Here is a 7,703-nt window from a genome sequence, read left to right as displayed (position 1 = left end):
CCTGTAATCCCAGAGGCGGGTGGATCACAAGGTCAGGAGTTCGAGACCAGCCTGGCCAACATGGTGAAACCCTGTCTGTACTAAAAATACCAAAACAAAAAAAAAAAACAGAAAAGAAAATGAACACCTTGGAGATTATGCCTTGGATATCCCATTAATAGTACATCATTATTTAATAGATGCATAATTCATGTTCTCGTTTCATAATTCATTTTCTTATAGTTCATTTAGTCTCCTGTTGATTGGATCCTTAGGTTGCTTTTAGTGTTTTGTTATTATGGGCAGTGCTGCAGTAGAAAACCCTGATACTCATTTTCTTGAGAGCCAATATACTGAATTAATTGTTTTGTTTTGTTTTGTTTTTTTGAGGTGGAGTCTCACTCTGTTGCCTGGGCTGGAGTGTAGTGGTGCAATCTCAGTTCACTGCAACCTCTGCCTCCCGGATTCAAGCGATTCTCCTGCCTCAGCCTCCCGAGTAGCTGGGATTACAGGCTCCCGGCAGTATGTCCAGCTAATTTTTTGTATTTTTAGTTTGATGGGGTTTCACCATGTTGGCCAGGCTGATCTCCAACTCCTGACCTCATGATCCGCCCTCCTCGGCCTCCCAAAGTGCCGGGATTATAGGCTTGAGCTGCTGTGCCCAGTCCATGAACTTGTTTTAAACCAATAGCTCAGAAGGCACTGGTTTACAAAGAGACAGATTTTTTTTTTTTTTTTTTCCTGTTTCTGGCTTTAGAATGGAAGGAAGCAAAGAAAAAAAGAGCCTACTTTTTTTTCTGCATTCCCCATAAATGATTATAATGACTATGAAAGTTTTTCTTTTCTTTTTTTTTGTTTTTTTGAAACAGGGTCTCAATCTGTCATCCAGGCTGGAGTGCAGTGGCACAATCACGGCTCACTGCAGCCTTGAACTCCTAGGCTTAAGCAATTCTACCTCAGCCTCCTGAGTAGCTGGGACTACAGGTACGTGCCACCATACCCAGTTAATTTAAAAAGAAAATTTTTTAGAGATGGGGTCTTGCTATGTTGCCCAGGCTTTGAACTTCCGGACTCAAGTGATCCTTCCACCTTGGCCTTCCAAAGTACTGGGATTACAGGTGTGAGCCACCGTGTCCAGCCTGAAACAATATTTTTCATGTTCGGCATCCCTAGCAGAGGGCTGGGCACACTGTGGGAATTCAAAACTGATTCCTTCCATATTGCTTTGTTAGATGAAACAAAAAAACACAAAAGAAGAGAAGAAAATTAGTATAGGGAGGCAATTCAAACATAAAATTGTTAAAAAATAAAAGTCATTTGTTTGGGGATTAAGCAAATAATCTAAAAGTTCAGAAGGTCAGAGAAGGCTAGAATTGATGAAAAGTTTTTTGGAAGAATCAGATATAAAGATTTGGGAAGGAATTAGACAAATTCATGAGATTTTGCAGTGTGTGTTTGGAATCTTAGATAGGATGCGGCCAGCCTGTAGACACATTTGAATTACAGACTGGCATGTTATATGAGGTTTCCAAACCAGAGAATATTAACATTAAGACAGCTTTGATCTGGGGGTAATGTGAATGAAAGCAAGGGGATCAAATGACTTAAAATTCTCACAGATGGAAATGTCTAAATTATGGCATATGTATTCAATGAAACATTTTATAAACTTTATTTTTTTGAGATGGAGTCTCACTCTGTTGCCCAGGCTGGAGTGCCATGGAGTGATGTCAGCTCATTGCAACCTCCACCTCCCAGGTTCAAGTGATTCCCCTGCCTCAGTCTCCCAAGTAGCTGGGATTACATGCATGTGCCACAATGCCCAGCTAATTTTTGTATTTTTAGTAGAGATGGAGTTTTGCCATGTTGGCCAGGCTGGTCTTGAACTCCTCACCTTAAGTGATCCACCCACCTCGGCCTCCCAAAGTGTTGGGATTACAGGTGTGAGCCACCACGCCCAGCCTAAACTTTTTATTTTTTAAAAGTAAGTCTATAGCAACATTGAGAAATGCTTGATATTTCATGGAGTAGTTGTATGAAAAGATATGCTTATGGACAAAGGCATAAATACAAAAGAGTTACAATAGTGTTTGAGAATATATGTATAATTTTTTTCCAAACAAATGCAATTTGGCAATGGCAATTGTTTGCAGAATAAAAACTGTGCCTCATATACATTTTCTAATTTCAACCCTATTTTATAAGCCTCAGATAAACCAGGCAGACACTGTTATCACCATTTACAGATGAGGAAATGGAACTCTGAAAGATTATTTGTCCATGATTATTCAGTAACTATACTAAGTCACCAGTAAGTGACAGAGGAGGAACACAAACCAGGGTCTTCATAGGCCAGCTGATGTGTTGGTAACAGAATACGGAAGGTTCTTCATCCCTGCTTTTAGACAGTTCAATCCTATTTCATCAGTGTAATCCTTGCTTCATATTCTCAATTAAGGTGAGGGATAAGAAAATATCACATAAGGGTAAACTTTACCTTGTGTAAATTGAGACTGATAGACATTCTCATTACATACACTGTATGAATCATAATGGTTGCATTCAGGAAATGTCTTTTTTTTTTTTCCTTTCGAGACAGAGTCTTGCTCTTGTCACCTGGGCTGGAGTGCAATGGTGCGCTCTTGGCTCACTGCAACCTCTGCCTCCCTTGTTCAAGCTATTCTTCTGCCTCAGCCTCCGGAGTAGCTGGGATTACAGGCACCTGCCACCACACCCAGCTAATTTTTGTACTTTTAGTAGAGCCAGGGTTTCGTCATGTTGGCCAGGCTGGTCTCGAACTCCTGACCTCAGGTGATCCACCTACCTCAGCCTCCCAAAGTGCTGGGATTACAGGCGTGAGCCACCGCACCCGGCCCAGGAAATGTCCTTAACTGAGGGTCTGTTATTTGGAATATTATTAGCAGGCCTGAATAGCTTTTGGTAGAATAAAAATCAAAGCAAAATAGACTTCTCAATATGCATCCCAAAAGAACAGTACTGCCCATATGTAAGAGTACTAAAGAATTATTCAAACCTGACACTAGTTTGTAAATCTTATTTATTTATTTAGAGACAGAGCCTCACTCTGTGGCTGAGACTGGAGTGCAGTGGTGCAATCTCGGCTCACTGCAACCTCTGCCTCTCAGGCTCAAGCAATTTTTGTGCCTCAGCCTCCCAATTAGCTGGGATTACAGGCATGCGCCACCACACTTGGCTAATTTTTTGTGTTTTTAGTAGAGATGGGGTTTTGCCATGTTGGCCAGGCTGGCCAACTCCTGGCCTCAAGTTGATCCATCTGCCTCAGCCTCCAGAGTGCTGGGATTATAGGTGTGAGCCACCATGCCTGGCCTTTTTTTTTTTTTTTTTGAGACAGGATCTCACTCTGTTGCCCAGGCTGGAGTGTAGTGGCACGATCATGTCTCACTGCAGCTTTGACACCCTGGGCTCAAGCAATCCTCCTACCTCAGCCTCCCAAGTAGCTGGGATTACAGGCGTGTGCCACCACACCTGGCTAATTTTTTTTATTTTGAGTAGAGACAAGGTCTCACTATGTTGCCTAGGCTGGTCTCGAACTCTTGGCCTCAAGCAATCCTCCCACCTTGGCCTCTCAAAGTGCTAGGATTATAGACATGATGAACCACTGTGCCAGGCAGAATCTTCTATCCTCACTCTGTCCCTATAAAATGGGACTAATCTCTTTTTTCTGAACAGTCCATGGTTTCCAATCTCTGAACATTTGCTATTGCTGTGTCACCTATCTGAACTATCCTCCTTTCTCACCTGCACTTGTTAACATTGTTGGCACTCTTCAAGATGCCCTTCAGATACCTCTTTCAAGAAACCTTTCATTCCTCTCCTTCCCTACCCCTTGCAGCTTGCTAGCACATAGTACTTCTTTTGTAGCACTTATAATAACTCTTGTTTTAGAGCTATTTGTGTGGTTTCCTTATTCTTCTGGTGAGCTTGTTACAGTCATTCAAGAGGAGGAAGTGATCTAACATTTATTGAACAGTTACTATGTCAGAAGGTGCCAGGCATTTCATTTAATAAGTATAATACCAGCTATTACTCTGGAAGCTGAGGCAGAGAAAAGAGCCTCAAGGATTGCTTAAGCCCGGGAGCTCAAGGCTGCAGTGAGCTATTATCACGCCACTGCATTCCAGCCTGGGCAACAAAGCAACACCCTGTCTCAAACAAACAAGCAAACAAACAAACAAACAAAACACCCGCCGGGAACGGTGGCTCATGTCTGTAATCCCAGCACTTTGGTAAGCCAAGGCAGGTGGATCACTTAAGGTTAGGAGTTCAAGACCAGCCTGGTCAATATGGTGAAACCCCATCTCTACTAAAAATAGAAAAATTAGCTAGGCGTGGTGGCAGACGCCTGTAATCCCAGCTACTCGGGAGGCTGAGGCAGGTGAATTGCTTGAACCCGGGAGGCAGAGGTTGCAGTGAGCAGAAATCGTGCCACTGCACTCCAGCCTGGGCATCAAGAGTGAAATTCCGTCTTCGAAAAAAAAAACACAATAACAACAAACCCAGCTACTATTATCTATCAAGTATTTCTAGAGCTAAAACACTGTTCTAAATGCTTTACCTGCATTAAGTCATTTAATTTTCACAGTAACCCTATCCCCATTTTCCAGATGGGGGAAATGGAGGTCTAGAACTTGGATTAGCCAAGGTCACAGGACTAGAATGTGTTTAAGTCGTAACTTAAGTCAATGCAATAGAAAAGAAAATCCCATTTTCTGAGGAGAAATTCAAGCCAGCTGCAGACATTTGCATAAGTAACAGGGAGCCGAATGTTAATCACCAAGACAACAGACAAAGGGAAAATGTCTCCAGGGCACATCAGAGGTCTTCATGGCAGCCCCTCCCATCACAAGCCTGGAGGCCTAGGAAGAAAAAGTGGTTTCGTGGGATGGGCCCAGGGTCCCCGAGCTGTGTGCAGCCTAGGGACTTGGTGCCTTGTGTCCCAGCTGCTCCAGCCATGGCTGAAAGAGGCCAATGTAGAGCTTGGGCCATGGCTTCAGAGGGTTTAAGCCTCAAGCCTTGGCAGCTTCCACATGGTATTGAGCCTTCAAGTGCACAGACATCAAGAATTGAAGTTTGGGAACCTCTGCCTAGATTTCAGATGTATAGAAACACCTGGATAACCAGGCAGAGGGGCAGGATTCTCATGGAAAACCTCTGCCAGGGTAGTTCAGAAGGGAAATGTGGAGTGGGAGCCCCCACACAGAGTTTCTAATGAGGCCGCCTAGTGGAGCTGTGAGAAGAGGGCCATTGTCCTCCAGACCCCAGAATGGTAGATCCACTGACAGCTTACACCCTCCACCTGGAAAAGCTTCAGGCACTCAATGTCAGCCTATGAAGGCAGCCAGGAGGGAAGCTGTACCCTGCAAAGCCACAGAGGCAGAGCTGCCCAAGACTATGGTAACCTACTACCTCTTGCATCAGCATGACCTGGATGTGAGACATGGAGTCAAAGGAGATCATTTTGGAACATTGCCACTATGCCCTGCTAATTTTGTATTTGTAGTAGAGACGGGGTTTCTCCATGTTGGTCAGGCTGGTTTCGAACTCCTGATCTCAGGTGATCCACCCACCTCGGCCTCCCAAAGTGCTGGGATTGCAGGTGTGAGCCACTGTGCCCGACCTGGACTGTGGACTTTTGAGTTAATGCTCAAATGAGATTTTGGAGGACTGTTGGGAAGGCATGATTGGGTTTGAAATGTGAGGATATGGGATTTGGGAGGGGCCAGGAGTGGAATGATATGGTTCGGCTGTGTCCCCACCCAAATCTCATCTTGAATTTTCATGTGTTGTGGGAGGGACCCAATAGGAGGCAATGGAATCATGGGGCAGGTCTTTCCCGTGCTATTCTCACGATCGCGAGGAAGTCTCACAAGATCTGACGGATTTAAAAAGGAGAGTTCCCTTGTGCAAGCTCTCTTCTCTCGTCTGCCCCACGTGAGACGTGCCTTTCGCCTTCCACCACGATTGTGAGGCCTCCCCAGTTAAGTGGAACTAAAAGTCCGTTAAATCTCTTTCTTTTGTAAATTGCCCAGTCATGGGTATGTGTTTATCAGCAGCCTGAAAACGGACTTTTACAAGTCAGATACCCTAAATCATCTCTCTCAAGTTCAAAGTTTCACAAATCTCTAGGGCAGGAGCAAAATGCCACCAGTTTCTTTGCTAAAACATAACAATAGTCATCTTTGCTACAGTTCCCAACAAGTTCCTCATCTCCAGCTGAGACCACCTCAGCCTGGACCTTATTGTTCATATCACTATCAGCATTTTTGTCAAAGCCATTCAACAAGTCTCTACGAAGTTCCAAGCTTTCCCACATCCTCCTATCTTCTTCTGAGCCCTCCAGACTCTTCCAACCCCTGCCCGTTACCCAGTTCCAATGTCGCTTCCACATTTTCAGGTACCTTTTCAGCAGTGACCCACTCTACTGGTGCCAATTTACTGTATTTGTCTGTTTTTGCGCTGTTGATAAAGACACACCTGAGACTGGGCAATTTACAAAAGAAAGAGATTGAGTTGGACTCACAGTTCCACATAGCTGGGGAGGCCTCACAGCCATGGTGGAAGTTAAGGAGGAGCAAGTCACATCCTCTGTGGACGGTGGCAGGCAAAGAGACTGCTCCCTTCATAATTTTCAAAAGAAAATTGAGAAATTATAGAAACTGAAAAATGTTTTTACACTTGTAGCGAATAGCAGAGTCAGACAAGACAAAGACTCTAGCAGCGACTGGAATAAGAGGCGGATCTCTGGGAAACCTCAAAGACAAGGATATAGATTTCCAGTGTTTCTTCACCTCCACAGTTGGATGCAATCTCTTTCCTCTGAACAATCTGCACTTCTCCTTGGCTCTCTTATGGCACTTAATATTTTCTACCTTATTTTAGGATTTTTAATGCAGGTTTAATCTCACTTTCTAAACCCATTCCACGCTGTGCAGGTCTATGCAAACCAACCATCAGAGTCTGAGGAAGCTGAGAGGCAGGCTAAAGAGGCTGACATACAGTTTCTCAGAAAGAAACATCTGATAGAGACTTATGAACAGAAGCCGTATCTGTGTCTTGGATGGTGGTGAGACAAGATGGTGGAGCCCTGCACCATTACCCCCAAGACCCAGGGCTTATATACTTTGGGGAAAAAGTAATTTGGAAGGGATGTGTAGTCTAAAATTCAACAGATTTGCACCATGAAGAGGTCACTGACCTAAAGGTATGTTTTATTGATCTTAGAGTGGTGTCTATATAAATATAGGAATAGAAGGTGGAAATATATCAATATGTCCATGATTTTTGTGAAATCATTCTGAAATTAGACTAATCTGTTTGCCATCTGAATGTCAGTGTTTTCATATACACACTTAGTTTATACACGTTTACATACCCATTTCCTTTTTTTTTTAATTTCAACTTTTATTTTAGTTAGGGGGGTACATGTGCAGATTCGTTACATGGGAATATTGTGTGATGCTGAGGTTTGAAGTATGAATCCTGTCACCCTGGTAGTGAGCACAGTACGCAGCAGGTTTTTTGTTTGTTTTGTTTTTTGAGATGGAGTCTCACTCTGGTGCAGTGGTATGATCTCAGCTGACTGCAACCTCCACCTCCCGGGTTCAAGTGATTCTTCTGCCTCAGCCTCCTGAGTAGCTGGGATTACAGGCACGTGCCACCACGCCCAGCTAATTTTTTGTATT

The sequence above is a fragment of the Colobus angolensis genome, unplaced genomic scaffold, assembly GCF_000951035.1.
Source record: "Colobus angolensis palliatus isolate OR3802 unplaced genomic scaffold, Cang.pa_1.0 Scaffold30, whole genome shotgun sequence".
NCBI lineage: Eukaryota > Metazoa > Chordata > Mammalia > Primates > Cercopithecidae > Colobus > Colobus angolensis.
The sequence above is the reverse complement of the archived record's forward strand: the minus strand, read 5'-3'. Positions refer to the sequence as shown.